The following is a 12,251-nucleotide window of genomic DNA, read 5'->3' on the forward strand; positions in this document are numbered from 1 at the left end:
CTTGTGTAGATAGCAGCATAACCACAGTCTGCTATCATGTGTACCTAAGTTCTTGTGTCAGTAGCAGCATAACCACAGTCTGCTATCATGTGTACCTAAGTTCTTGTGTCAGTAGCAGCATAACCACAGTCTGCTATCATGTGTACCTAAGTTCTTGTGTCAGTAGCAGCATAACCACAGTCTGCTATCATGTGTACCTAAGTTCTTGTGTCAGTGGCAGCATAACCACAGTCTGCTATCATGTGTACCTAAGTTCTTGTGTCAGTAGCAGCATAACCACAGTCTGCTATCATGTGTACCTAAGTTCTTGTGTCAGTGGCAGCATAACCACAGTCTGCTATCATGTGTACCTAAGTTCTTGTGTCAGTAGCAGCATAACCACAGTCTGCTATCATGTGTACCTAAGTTCTTGTGTCAGTAGCAGCATAACCACAGTCTGCTATCATGTGTACCTAAGTTCTTGTGTCAGTAGGCAGCATAACCACAGTCTGCTATCATGTGTACCTAAGTTCTTGTGTCAGTAGCAGCATAACCACAGTCTGCTATCATGTGTACCTAAGTTCTTGTGTCAGTAGCAGCATAACCACAGTCTGCTATCATGTGTACCTAAGTTCTTGTGTCAGTAGCAGCATAACCACAGTCTGCTATCATGTGTACCTAAGTTCTTGTGTCAGTGCAGCATAACCACAGTCTGCTATCATGTGTACCTAAGTTCTTGTGTCAGTGGCAGCATAACCACAGTCTGCTATCATGTGTACCTAAGTTCTTGTGTCAGTGGCAGCATAACCACAGTCTGCTATCATGTGTACCTAAGTTCTTGTGTCAGTAGGCAGCATAACCACAGTCTGCTATCATGTGTACCTAAGTTCTTGTGTCAGTGGCAGCATAACCACAGTCTGCTATCATGTGTACCTAAGTTCTTGTGTCAGCATAACCACAGTCTGCTATCATGTGTACCTAAGTTCTTGTGTCAGTAGCAGCATAACCACAGTCTGCTATCATGTGTACCTAAGTTCTTGTGTCAGTAGCAGCATAACCACAGTCTGCTATCATGTGTACCTAAGTTCTTGTGTCAGTGGCAGCATAACCACAGTCTGCTATCATGTGTACCTAAGTTCTTGTGTCAGTGGCAGCATAACCACAGTCTGCTATCATGTGTACCTAAGTTCTTGTGTCAGTGGCAGCATAACCACAGTCTGCTATCATGTGTACCTAAGTTCTTGTGTCAGCATAACCACAGTCTGCTATCATGTGTACCTAAGTTCTTGTGTCAGTGGCAGCATAACCACAGTCTGCTATCATGTGTACCTAAGTTCTTGTGTCAGTGGCAGCATAACCACAGTCTGCTATCATGTGTACCTAAGTTCTTGTGTCAGTGGCAGCATAACCACAGTCTGCTATCATGTGTACCTAAGTTCTTGTGTCAGTGGCAGCATAACCACAGTCTGCTATCATGTGTACCTAAGTTCTTGTGTCAGTGGCAGCATAACCACAGTCTGCTATCATGTGTACCTAAGTTCTTGTGTCAGTGGCAGCATAACCACAGTCTGCTTTCATGTGTACCTAAGTTCTTGTGTCAGTGGCAGCATAACCACAGTCTGCTATCATGTGTACCTAAGTTCTTGTGTCAGTGGCAGCATAACCACAGTCTGCTATCATGTGTACCTAAGTTCTTGTGTCAGTAGCAGCATAACCACAGTCTGCTATCATGTGTACCTAAGTTCTTGTGTCAGTGGCAGCATAACCACAGTCTGCTATCATGTGTACCTAAGTTCTTGTGTCAGTGGCAGCATAACCACAGTCTGCTATCATGTGTACCTAAGTTCTTGTGTCAGTGGCAGCATAACCACAATCTGCTATCATGTGTACCTAAGTTCTTGTGTCAGTGGCAGCATAACCACAGTCTGCTATCATGTGTACCTAAGTTCTTGTGTCAGTGGCAGCATAACCACAGTCTGCTATCATGTGTACCTAAGTTCTTGTGTCAGTGGCAGCATAACCACAATCTGCTATCATGTGTACCTAAGTTCTTGTGTCAGTGGCAGCATAACCACAGTCTGCTTTCATGTGTACCTAAGTTCTTGTGTCAGTGGCAGCATAACCACAGTCTGCTATCATGTGTACCTAAGTTCTTGTGTCAGTAGCAGCATAACCACAGTCTGCCATCATGTGTACCTAAATTCTTGTGTCAGCATAACCACAGTCTGCTATCATGTGTACCTAAGTTCATGTGCCAGCTGCAGCATTATCATATACTGCTAATCCATTTTCCTGTGTTCCTGAAATAGCTGCAAAATATCAACATACTACTATATGGTGGAGTGCCTGTACCAGCTATAGATTATTGACAGAGTAGTCTGCACTGCTAAATTCTCTACCAATTTAACCACACATAGTCTGTCTCACTGTTATCCTGTTCCCAGTACTACTTCTTGTCACAGTCTTCAACCTATAGCCCCCTTGAACCCCTGCCTGGTGTTGCCCTAGCTTAAATAAAGTCTCTCAGGGTGTATTTCTGCAGCATACTTAAGAATTTCTTTTATATACCTAAAAGGGGTAAACTCTAAGGGAAGCTGTTATCTTGACCCCTTTTAGTGCTAAGAATTATGTTTCACCTAACATCACCTGTGCACCTGGGCTCCAATACCCTGACAGCATTCAAACAATGTTAAAGGTTAAATAGCAGTTAAGTGGCTTAAGTGCAAAATGTTGCTTGCTGTGTTGGTAGGTTAAGGATTAAATTGTGGTTGAAGTGCAGGTATTTAAGATTTAAATTGTGGTTAGAGGTCAAGATGGCAAAAGTTCAAATAATAATTGGGCTCTGGCTGTTTAAGTGTTTAACAGCAGTTGTGGCGTTTGAGTTGTCTCTTGTCATTGGCTCACACATTGGGGTAGATTTATCAAGCAGCGGATGCTGAAATCTACCCCCGTAGTTTCAGGTTCCCCTGAAACACAAGTTAAGAAGCAGCGGTCTTAAGACAGCTGCTCCTTAACTCGTCCGCCACCTCTGAGGTGGTGGACAGCAATCATCCTGATCAGATACGATCGGGATGATTGACACCCCCTGCTAGCATCCAATTGGCGGTGAATGTGCAGGGGGCGGTATTGCACAAGCATTTAACAAGAAATGCTTGTGCAATGATAAATGCCGAAAATGTATGCTGTCGACATTTATCAATATCGGGTGGATATGATCCGCTATTTGTTAAATCGGCCCCAATGTCTTTAGCTCTATCTGAATTATGAAAGAAAGTTTGAAGAATAACACAAATTACACAAATGGGTGCTGAGGATCTGCGACTCAGAGAGTAGAAATGGCGTCTGGTATCATCAGGAGCTGCCAGCCCAGAAAGACACATGTCACTTTGCTGGGCAACGCAATGTTAATACGCGACTGATGCAAAAGAAGCGGCGAAACCTGACAATAATAATAGTAAATTATTGGTTTGTCGCATGAACATACTGTGCAAAAAGCACTTTCCAATAGGGTGATGCAAATAAGTTGTCTCTAGGCAGGTGGAGGTGTGTATATTACTTTAAGATAAGTTAATGGAATGTACAATTGGTCAGCTAATTACAGACAAGATTGTGGTTTTAAAAAGCTGTTTTACTTGAGTTTTTACATGGGCTAATATTACAGCACAAAGCTGAAACACGTCAGCCTGCACTTGCTGACCAAGTGACTCTTTGTTACATCAAGTTCTCATATCATTTTATATTCAGCGAGTGGAGAGATGACTTCCATAGCAAGTAATGAAGCTCTCTGGAATGAACAATATCACAATATATAACAATGTTGACGGGGAGCACTTTATCAATATCTTGTATTTGCTTCACAAATATGAGACAAACTTTCCAGCATACTTTTGGAGAGATAAAGCAGTGAGACTTCAAGGGGTAAAATGCTTAGAGATCATAATTATAACTGTAAAACACACGCTCAAGGACTACCACTTTCCAGCCCACTCACCAAGACTGCAAGTATATTTTATATTGAAAAAATATAAAGTGTAATTTGTACTTCGAGTACAATTTGTTCTTTCTCATTTCTACTTTGTGCCACAAAAACAATTTTTACTTTGTATTTTTAAATTATGATTCTTTACTTTGCAATTATATATATTATTATATGTATCTAAATATGTGTATGTATATATGTTTAAACATGTTTGCATATATGTGTATACATGTGTATTTATGTGTTTTTGTGTGTATATATGTATACCCCTTGAAAAAGCTGAATGATCAGTGAAACGCTCAATAATAGCTCTCCAACACGTGAGTACACAACCGCTGGACATACGAGAGTCAATAATGTTGCTGACCTCATATTCTTCATGGTTGTCAACAGAAATAGGACAGGGACAAGGCAACACAGTGGTAAACTGATTACAAACAAATGGTTTCAAGAGGAAGATGTGAAAAACATTGGAGATGCTCATTGCAGAAGGATGGTCAAGAGTGTAGGCAACAGGATTGACCCATTGGAGTATTCGAAAAGGCCCAACATAATGGGGAGCCATTTTATTGGAAGGCACATGAAGGTTTAAGTTGCGGAAGGACAGCCAAACCCTCTCCCTGACCTGGTAGGTAGTCACGGGTAGATGACTACGATCAGCCTGGAACTTTTGACGCTGCATAGACCGACAAAGACAATCCTGAATCTGCACCCAAGTGTAACGGAGTTGCCAAAAATGCTCCTCAAAAGTCTGAATAACCTGAGACATGAACGAATTGGACAACAAGGATGGTTGAAACCCATAGTTTGCCATGAACGGGGACAACTGGGAAGAAGCATTGATAGCACTATTACGAGTGAACTCCACCCAAGGTAACAGTTAAGACCAGTTATTGTGGTGATCTGAGATATAGCAACGGAGGAACTGTTCCAGAGCTTGGTTAGACCGTTACGCAGCCCCATTAGATTGAGGGTGATGGGCTGAGGAAAAGGAAAGCTGGATCCCATTTGGGCACAAAAGGAGCACCAAAATCTGAAGACAAACTGGCTACCCCTGTCCGAGACTTCTTGGATAACCCATGTAAACGGAAGACCACCCGGGCAAAAATTTAAGCAAGCTCCTGAGCAGTAGGCAGCTTATTCAAGGGAATGCAATGTGACATTTTGGAAAAAAGGTTTACAACCAGCAGGATAATAGTATTGCCATTGGAAACAGGAGGTTGACAATGAAGCCCATGGATAGATGTGTCCACCAAGGATGCTCACAATTAGCAATAGATTGGAGAAGACCCAAAGGAAGACATCGAGGAGTGTTTTTCTGAGCACAGACTGAGCAGGAGGCAACATACGCAGCAACATCAGAACGAAGACCTGGCCACCAGAATAGTCGAGTGACTGACCAAATCATTTGGTTCTTACCCGGATGACCTGCAGCTTTAGGACAGTGGTAAGTGTGCAACAGTTTGGTGTGAAGATTCTCAGGTATAAAGCACTTGCCACTAGGTTTCTCTTGAGGGGCATTGGTTTGTGCAGCCAGGATCTCCTCTCCAAAGGGAGAAGTCAAATTGGTACGTATGGTGGCCAAAATATGGTCAGAAGGTATAACTGTAACATTATTACTACTAGGCAGGTAGGAGACCACATAATTGAACCGAGACAATAATAGCGCCCCTCTGAACTTGCGGGCCCACAAGCTTTTAGCTTTGGATTGGTAAGTCAAATTCTAATGGTCAGTGAGGATGAGCACCGGTACCCTAGTACCATTCCTTGAGTGCCAAAATTATGGCCAGTAATTCCCTGTCACCAATTTCGTAATTGCATTCCGCTGGGGACAATTTCTTAGAGAAGAAACTGCACGTATGCAAGGAACCCTCAGACGTAGGACGTTGAGACAAGGAAGTGCCTACTCCTGTCTCAGATGCATCAACCTTTAGAATGAAAGGCAGAGCAGGGTTAGGATGAGCCAGAACCGGGCGGCAGCAAAGGCAGTCTTAAGACTTTTAAAGGCCTTAATTGCAGCAGGTGACCAATGGAGGGGATTATTCTCCTTTCGGGTCATGTCCATGATTGGTTTGATCAAGTAAGAAAAGTTTTTAATAAACTTTTTATAGTAATTGGCAAAACCCAAAAAACGTTGAATAGACCGAAGACCAACTGGGCGAGGCCATTGCAGAACCGCTGATAACTTGTCTGGATCCATAGAGAACCTTGCAGCGGAAATTACATAACCTAGGAAGGTGACTTGAGTTTGATGGAACTCACATTTCTCGAGTTTGCAAAACAGGCTGTTCTCACATAGTTTCTGAAGTCCCTGTGTGAAATCAGAATGATGAGCCTCAAGTGTGTGTGAGTGTATGAAGATATTGTCTAAGTACACCACCATACACTGTTGCAACATATCTCGCAGGACATTATTAATGAATTCCTGGAAACAGCAAGAGCATTGCACAGGCCAAAGGGCATTAAAAGATATTCATAATGCCCGCTCCTTTTGTTAAATGTTGTTTTCCATGGCTGGCCCTCTTTGATCCTAACGATATTGTAAGCTCCTCTCAGATCAAGTTTAGAAAAGACTGTAGCTCCCTTGAGGCAGTCAAAGAGTTCTGTGATGAGCGGAATAGGGTAAGCATTTTTAATGGTAAGATGATTAAGACCTCTATAATCGATACATGGGGGGTGATTTAACAAGGGCTGAATGGCCCCTGTTCCCCTTGTTTCAATGCGAGCCTTCAGGCTCACCGGAAACAGGAATTAAGAAGGAGTGGTCTAAAGACTGCTGCTCCTTAACTCGTCTGCCTGCTCTGAGCGGCGGACAGCAATCAAACTGATCAGATACCAACGGGTTGATTGACATCTGCAGGGGGTGGCATTGTACAAGCAGTTCACCAGAATGATCAGCGGATCATGTCGGACAGACATTTCTTAATGAAGAAGAACCCAGTCCCTGCTGGAGAGCAGGATTTGCGGATGATCCCACATGATAGGGCATCAGCAATATACTGCTCCATGGCTTTATTCTCCGCAAAAGACAGAGGGTAAACCCGGCCACGAAGAGGAATGGCTCTGGGTTGTAGGTTATTGGAATAATTATTAGAACGGTGAGGAGGCAACGTACCGGCCCCCACTTTGTCAAAAACATCTTGGAACTCTCGGTACTCCTCTGGCAGTCGATATACAGAAGAAGTGCAGAAAACATTGACTGGTTTCCTGGAGGCAAGTGGAAAAACATTGCAGGGACCATGACAATATTTTGGAACTAGGCCAGTCGAGACTGGGATTGTGCTTTTGAAGTCAGGGATAACCCAGATCAACTGAAAAATGCTGAGAAGTTATCAACTGGAACTTGAGAGTTTCATAGTGGACAGCCCTACAGCCATGGATAACGGAGCAGTTTCATGTGTAATGAGTGCGGGCTGAAGGGGCCTGCCATCAATGGCCTCAATAGCAAGTGGAGCGGACCGAGGTTGAACTGAAATGGAGTGCTGTGATACAAAATAACTGTCAATGAAATAGCCCGCAGCACTGGAGTCTACAAGAGCCTGGGTGACTATGGAGGAGTCCACCCAGAAAAGGACAACCATGACCAAAGGTCTCTCTTTTAGAGGTTCCGGGGATGAGGATTTACTACCCAAGGTCTGTCCCTGACAGGATCTTAGGTGCGAGTGTTTCCCAGACGTGTAGGAGAACAATAAAGGCAGAGCCCCTCCCTCCTCCTAAAGGCCCTCTCCGCCATGGAGAGGTGCGTGAGTCCCAGCTTCATAGGCTCAGCAGTACCTGGTGTCTTGGAACCAGGAGACATGGGAGGTGAGGGAGGCATGGGTGGGAACGAAAAGGTAGAGGACAACTGGACAGGAGGTTTCCGCAATTGCTCCTTGAAAGAGGGTCTCTCTCTGAGTCTGATGTCAATTAGTATTAGAAAAGACACCAAGGCCTCGAGCTCCTCTGGTATATCTCTGGCAGCAGCTTCATCTTTAAGCGCATCAGAAAGCCCATGAGAGAAGGTGGCAACAAGGGTTTCATTGTTCCAACCTACTTCTGCTGCAAATGTACTGAACTCAATGGCATACAGGGCTACAGATCTGGTACCTTGCTGAATGGACATGAGTCGTTTGGCACCAGAGGAGGAGCGAGCTGGGACATCAAAAACCATTTGAAAGGAGGCCACAAGTTCAAGGGTTTATTAGTCTCCCACAATGGATTAGCCCAAGCAAGAGCCGTGTCAGAGAGTAATGAAATGAGAAATCCCATTATTTGTATTATTATTATTTTTATTATCGGTTATTTATAGAGCGCGAACAGATTCCGCAGCACCTTAGCACTGTCAGGGGGAAACGCCTGAGGTAACATCTCAAAGTATATGCTCATCTGGTTAAAAAAACCTCTGCACTGATTAGGATAGCCTCCATATCACTGAGCTAGAGGTGCAGAACTGGACATGCTCCTCGTAGGTCTAGGTGCAGCAGCAGTAACAGGAGCAGGAACAGCCATAGCTTGTGAGGCACTCTGATCCATGTGTGCAGTGCGAGACAGAAGGGTTTGCAGAGCTAGTGCAAATTGATCCATGCAGTGATACTGTTCATCTATCCTGGAAATGATGGTGGGTAAAGGTGAATTATTAGGACTGTTAGGATTCATGGCCCTTGCATAATGTCTCTGATGATGTTCTCCAGTTTGGCCATAAGAGGAAGCCTGGAGTAGTGAGCAGTGTTACACACTCTGCTACAAGCAACTAGAGAAGACAGGTGAGTCTAATATGGCAGCAAAAATAAAAAGCAGCAAATAACTTATTAAAGTCAGGGAAAAACTTTATAACCCAAATGCTTACATCCTTAGAGCGCAGTCATAGCTCTATTTAATGTGAGAAAGGTCACTACTATTTGCTCTGTAACTTATCAACTGAATCGTGCAATGTTCACCTTTTCCTCCTGAGGTTAGATTTCGTGGAAATGTTAATTTTATTATTAACCCCTTTGCTACCAGGAATTTCTGAGAGGATAGCATTTTTTCTATCACTCCATTTAAACAGAAATAGAGCTATGTTTTTTGCTTTTATTTACCTGTCAAAACTATATATATATATATATATATATATATATATATATATATATATATATATATATATATATATATATTTAAGTAGACAACCCAATGTATTGATCTAGGCCCATTTTGGTATATTTCATGCCACTATTTCATTGTGCTTGTGCAATCATGACACAAATGATTGTAAAAGCTTCTCTGGGATACCCTTGGTTCATAATAGCAGACAGAAAACAGATTCAGACCATAAGTGTAGTAAAACAAAAAAGTCTATTTCTATGGCACTGAAAGCTAAATATAAGTGGTATCAGGGTACAAATTTAAAATTCACCATTTAATAAATGTTAAAAAATATATTAAAAACATGAAAAAGACAATCAATATACAGAAATGTTAAAAACAATACTAGAAGAACTGGTTATCAACAGAAGGCAATGGATATATATGGCAAACAGTTTGTTTGAAACAACTCCAGAATCCTGATGCTAGTTGGCCAGAGATTTTCCAGGAATCCTGTAGTGAGACAGGGAATCCTTGTCAACAGTATGATGGAAGGTTCAAATCAAGGTGCAAATAGGTACTTACACCATATATTGGAAAGCAGTCCTTACTCGACAAATCCCTCTAGATAGTGCGGTCCCAAAATTGCAAGTCTGTCAGAAGAACTGTAAATCCAAGGGCCTGAAGAAACAGTGATAAGCTGTATAAGCAATAATTGTCTAATTACTGCTTACATTGGATTCCTGGATAATCTCTGAATGTCTCGCATCAGAATTCTGGAGTTGTTTCAAACAAATTGTTTGCCATATATATCCATTGCCTTCTGCTTTGCGCTCATTGGGCGTTCCGCTGGTATTACAAGTTGAAAGTAGACACAATCTCAATCACGATTTACACTACAATGTTTACTGCGACATCAGAGCTCTGGTTAACTGTTTTGCAAAACATAAAAGTGTCACAAAACTAGGGTTGCCACCTTCAATACAGAAAAATAAGGGACGCCTGCCGCAGCGGGGACCACACCCCTTGGGGCCAAGATGACCACAGGCCCGATGACATGCCAGTGGTGGTAAATGACAACTTTTTTTGAATGCATCATTCTATCTAGCATTTATTTAGTGTTTAAAGGGACAGTCTAGGCCAAAATAAACTTTCATGATTCAGATAGAGCATGTAATTTTAAACACTTTTCCAATTTACTTTTATCACCAATTTTGCTTTGTTCTCTTGGTATTATTAGTTGAAAGCTTAACTTAGGAGGTTCATATGCTAATTTCTTAGACCTTGAAGACCACCTCTTTTCAGAATGCATTTTAACAGTTTTTCACCACTAGAGGGTGTTAGTTCACGTATTTCATATAGATAACACTGTGCTCGTGCACGTGAAGTTATCTGGGAGCAGGCACTGATTGGCTAGACTGCAAGTCTTTCAAAAGAACTGAAATAAAGGGGCAGTTTGAAGAGGCTTAGATACAAGATAATCAGAGAGGTTAAAAGTATATTATTATAACTGTGTTGGTTATGCAAAACTGGGGAATGGGTATTAAAGGGATTATCTATCTTTTAAAACAATAAAAATTCTGGTGTAGACTGTCCCTTTAATGTCCCTTTAAAAGGACACTGTACTGTAATTTTTCTCCCCTTTTACGTGCACCCAATTATCCATTTTATCTAGTGGAATGTATTAAATTGTTTACAAATATATCCTTTACTTTTATTTTGTCATTTGACATAACTGCTTTTGCCAGATGTATACCCACCTATAATGAAAATTTCAGTACGTAAGTAATGGTTATAGAAAAGATATTTAAACAAGAAGGTTTACATGTCATTGCGCTCCCGGTGGGGTTGTAACAGAGAGTGAATAAAATGTTCCTTTTTGATATTGGTCTGCAAGTAAACGGTGAGACATAAAATAAGAACTTTGTGTAAATAAATAATGAGTCTGCTCTCCCTACAAGCTAAGCCTATTGTATTGGGTTTTGGGTATAATTAGCAGGAATAGCTATTTCATATACAAAAATAAATCTAATGAATAATCTTCAATGAATGTTAAACTCTGCAGCTGGTATAAGTCATTGGAAATACATTAATGGGAAACTAATTTAAAGTACAGTGCCCCTTTAAGGCTGGGGGTTGCAAAATGAAGTCATCCAATGCAATTCTATCTTAATCAGGGAGTTTTTCTCCCCCTCTCTAACAGATGTGGGGCAGAAAATGGACATGATTCTGTATGTGTCTGCCTGGTATACACAATAACATCACTTCACCAGACTTCTAGACAGGTATTGGGCCAATACTATTGGCACTACACAAGTTGAAACAGTGATATGTATCTAGAACTTTGTATATTTAAAGGTTGCTTATACATATGTAGATTTTGCTACACCAATACTGTTTGTATTATTTCTGCTCACTGGAATTCCAGCATATTTTGATATGACCCTCGGTTAGACACCACTGTTATAAAGTATAGAAACCATTATGTGCAGTAGAAGTTCTTCCAAACTTTACTGATTAAAGAAAATGGTTCAGTCATCCAGTAAAATTACCACAGCAAATTGTGCAACAATCCTTTCCCAACACATGCTTTGCATTCACAACAATGTGCACAGCGCTTTTGTTACAGAGCAAGAGGGGCAAGTCTGCAAGTCTCAGAAAGCCCTAAAATAAGCAAAAGAAGGTAGTGGTACAATAAAAGGGCGCTGTTGCTTGAAGTGGCTGTTGAGCTGCATTCCGTGTGTTTCAGGGGGTGCGCTTTTTGTACCCTTTAAAATACGCCTTGACTCGCACCTGGTTGGAGTAATCTGCTATTTGAGACATAGTGTGTTGTCTCTCTACGATGCTTTGGCATGTCCTCCGGGGGAGGGGTCGGACTCGGGACGCCCTCGGAGAGCACGGGGACAAATTGCAGTAACTCTATAGCTCCTGTGGGATCAGATAGGTTTCCTTGTCCCAGCAAAGCCAGTCAGACTATACCAAGCCACACACATCCGGGGGAGGGGACAGCCCTTCCCAACACCGCACTTCCAGTTCCAGGATAGGTGTAAGAAGGGAGGGCACAGACGATCTTATTCACTACATTACTGCAATGCATCTGCATCATCACCGGGGGCGGGGTAATGCGCGTTCTCTCTGGTTGTGAAATATTACATTGCAGATTTGAGTCAATTACACAAAATTACAATAAGGATAAGGAACATTGAAGACAACTCGGAAAATACGGGACAAACCCCGCCCGTATTGATAAAAT

Source organism: Bombina bombina, chromosome 2 (genome assembly GCF_027579735.1).
Source record: "Bombina bombina isolate aBomBom1 chromosome 2, aBomBom1.pri, whole genome shotgun sequence".
NCBI classification, from domain to species: domain Eukaryota; kingdom Metazoa; phylum Chordata; class Amphibia; order Anura; family Bombinatoridae; genus Bombina; species Bombina bombina.